The sequence below is a fragment of the Lycium barbarum genome, chromosome 9 (assembly GCF_019175385.1).
Source record: "Lycium barbarum isolate Lr01 chromosome 9, ASM1917538v2, whole genome shotgun sequence".
Lineage (NCBI taxonomy): Eukaryota > Viridiplantae > Streptophyta > Magnoliopsida > Solanales > Solanaceae > Lycium > Lycium barbarum.
Genome location: NC_083345.1, coordinates 77,262,140 through 77,265,965, shown reverse-complemented (window position 1 = coordinate 77,265,965; position 3,826 = coordinate 77,262,140). Strand labels below are relative to the sequence as shown.

The window sequence follows — 3,826 nt, the reverse complement described above, 5'->3', positions numbered from 1 at the left end:
AACACTGATAGCAAAACCACTTGCATCACACATCAATTCGAACGGTAGAGACCAGATGGGAGAAACAATAATAGGTGTTGTGGTCCACCGCTGCTTCAATTCATCGAACGCCTTTTGGTACTTCTCGTCAAATTCAAAGATTAGTCTCTTTTTTCAAGAAGCTTGCATATCGGATTAGCGATTTTTGAGAAATCCTTGATGAAACGCCTATAGAAACCGACGTGTCCCAATAAGCTCCCAACACCCTTAACTGAGATAGGCGGAGGAAGCTTCAAAATCACATCAATCTTCGCTTGATCGACCTCAATCCCTTTTTCAAAGATTTTATACATGAGGACGATCCCTTCCTTCACCATAAAGTGGCACTTCTCCCAATTCAGCACCAGATTAGTCTCCTCGCAGCGTTTAAGTACTTGACCTAGATGGCCAAGACAGTTATCAGAAGAATCACCAACAATCGAGAAGTCATCCATATAGACCTCGAGAAATTCTTCCACCGTATCAGAATACACCGCTGAAACATAGCCAGTGCATTGCAAAGACTAAACGGCATTATGCTGAAAGCAAATGTCCTATACAGACAAGTAAAAATCATCTTCTCTTGATCCTTTAGGGCGATCTTGATCTGATTGTAGCCCGAATAACCATCAAGGAAGCAATAATAAGATCGCCCCACTAGGCGATCAAGCATTTGATCAATAAAAGGCATGGGGAAGTGATCCTTACAAGTGGCAGTGTTGAGCTTGCGATAATCCACGCAAACTCTTCATCCGGTTATAGTCGTCGTCGGAATCATCTCATTCTTTGCATTGGGTACCACTGTGATGCTGCTCAATTTCGGAACACATTGGACTGGGCTCACCCATTTACTGTTAGCAATCGGGTAAACCACTCCAGCATCTAACCATTTGATGGTCTCTTTCTTGACGACTTCTTACATATTCTCATTCAGTCTCATTTGATGCTCCACACTCGGCTTGCTATCCTCCTCCAACTAGATTTTATGTTCATAGATCCCATAAGGAATTCCCCGAATATCTGCTATGGTCCAATAAATGGCAGGCCTATATTCACACATTACCTCAAAAAGTCTCTCAATCTATTCCTCAGTCAGTAGTGTTGAAACAATCACTGGCAATGTATTATTTGGACCAAGGAACTCGTACTTCAAATATGATGGGAGCTGCTTAAGCTCCAACTTCGGTGGTTCAATGATCAAAGGCTTTGCTGGACGAGTTGCTCTATTTTTCAGATCAAGATTCAGCTTCTTTGGGTGGTAAGAATATGAACCCAATCCAACAAGCGAATTAACCATCTCCACATAACCCTGCAGGTTTTCAGCATCAAAGTTTACAAGAATACCAGCCAGAGCTTCACCCACATTTTCTTCATCCATCTTGAACTCCACCGCTTCGTCAACAACATCAAAAGAATCAATCACCGAAATGCTCTCATAAGCACTTGGTAACTTCATCCCCTTGCTTGCCTGAAAAGTAACCTCCTCATCTTTGACTTTGAACTTTATTTCATTCTTTTCTGAATCCATCAGAGCTCTCCCCGTAGCAATGAAAGGTCTTCCTAGAATAATAGGAATATACCGATCAATAGCACATTCAAGAATCATAAAATCTACGGGTAACATAAATTTACTAACCGGCACAAGAACATCATCAACCATGCCAACAGGCCTCTTAATAGATCTATCAGCCATCTGTTACCTCATAGTAGTTGGCCTTGGCATCCCAAAACCTGATTGCTTGTATATAGCAAGTGGCATGAAAGTAATACTTACCCTATTATCACACAACACACGAGCAAAATCATGGTGCCCAACATAATAAGAAATGGCGAACACCACAGGATCTCCCTTTTTTTGGAAAGTAGTTGTTGAAATGATGGAACTCACAGTTTCATGTTGCACCATTTTCTTGGTCAGCAGGTCCTTCAAATATTTTGCAAAATCGGTCATCTCCTTGATAGTTTCCAAGAAGGCAAAAATCAGAGGAAACTTCTTCAGCTGATCATAAATTTTTTCGAACTTAACATCTTCCTTCTTCTTCACCAACCTCTGAGGAAAGGGAGGTTTAGATTTGAAAAGCTGAGTCAAAGGGCGGAGATCCCCTTTCACAGTTTGCTTGCTCTTGTCATTAGCCTCCTTCAAAATCTCTATAATATCAACAACCTCCTCGTCAGTTAGATTCTCATCAACAAGAATTGGTGCTTCAGATTGCACCTCTTCATCTTCATTAATCGGCTTGAGCTCAACAACCTTCTTTTCAGCACCTTGGAGTATTTTTACCACTCCTAGTACTAATGGCAAACACCCAGTCTACACCGCCTACCCTATTCTTCGAATTTGGAATAGTGTCACTAGGAAGTCCTCCCTTTTTAGGAAGGTGCTGCTCTCTAGAAATATCACGCATTTGTGACTCGAGCTTCTGAATAGTTGCTGCATAGGAACCCACTGTCTCTGCTTGCCCAGATAATTTTCTTTCAGACTTTGATTGATTTGCCAGAACCTGCTCAAGCATTGCTTCAACCCTCGAACTTCCTTGCTCTGTTGATTGCCCCTTCGGTGGTATGTAAGGATTGGAACTCTTTTTCCCAAAATTTTTGTTGTTTTTGTAGCTCCATTGGTCGTACCACCATAATTATTATTATAGTTCCCTGAGTTGTTGTTGTTGTAAGCACCCTGACCCTGCTAAGGTCTCTATTGATTCTGATTCTAGTAACCACCTTGGTAGTTATGCCTTTGATAACCCCCTTGAGAGTTCTTCACATAGCTTGCATCTTCAACCTGCCTAGGAGGTCCCTCGTGAAATGGACCCTCTTGGACCTGGTACATCCTTTTCGGTACACCTGACTCATCTTCGCAAACATTTACCTTCTTGATCTGGGTATCATCAAACTTCGTGGTTAGCAAGGAAATATTTGTTGCAAGCTCAGCTAATGTTTGCTGGGTAACTTGATTCTTCTTCACCATATTCTGGATCATGACACTACCATAAGGCACAATATCAACATTGTTTGAGTGCCAAGCCTGATTGTACGTAGTCAGCCTGTCTAGTATGTTGGTCACTCTATGGTAAGATTTATTCTTAAAACAACCATCAACTTCATTGTTTGCAATTGATTGCGTCATTGGATCCAGCCCTCGATAGATCTTCTCCATTAATATGTTCTCCGAAAATCCATGATTTGGGATTTTCTGCAAATACTCCTTAAATCTCTCCCAAGCTTCATATAATCGTTCTCCTGGTCGCTGCTTAAATTCATAGATCTTGTCACGAATCTCAGCCTTCTTACTAGGAGGGTATCCTTTCTTGAGAAAGTGTCACGACCGAACCCCGTAGGCCGTGACTAGTGCCCGAGCTGGACACTCGTATACACCTCTTAACTATAATCATCCACAGCTAGCATAATAAAGAACTTATATATATAAAAAGACAAGACGTCGTCTTAAAACTATAACATATATGCATATCATAGCCACCTGTCTCCTGAGGAGTTACAACTTACAATAGATAGTATCGTACATAAGCCGGCAAGGCTGTCAAGATATAGGGGAACGTCCCAGCTATACACGAGCCAACAAGGCTACCATAATATACAGCTTCCAGAACATATATATATCTACGCAAGCCGACAAGGCTACCACTACACACAATATCCCCAAAACATATATATACACAAGCCGACAAGGCAGCCACTACGAATGGGAACGTCCCAAAACATAAGTCATACAGACACGACTGAACAGTAGCTATATACAACCCACACACATGTCTACAGACCTCTAAGAGTGACAACAGTATCATATGACGGG

The 3,826-nt window shown here is 41.6% G+C and overlaps 1 non-coding gene across 1 annotated transcript; it reads left to right on the top strand.

Annotated features, from left to right (window-relative positions):
• The first annotated feature begins 3,188 nt into the window (after positions 1-3,188).
• On the top strand, positions 3,189-3,292 carry LOC132612396 (small nucleolar RNA R71). The gene has a single exon (XR_009571763.1). It is a non-coding gene; the product is annotated as a small nucleolar RNA R71 (small nucleolar RNA).
• Positions 3,293-3,826: the final 534 nt, after the last annotated feature.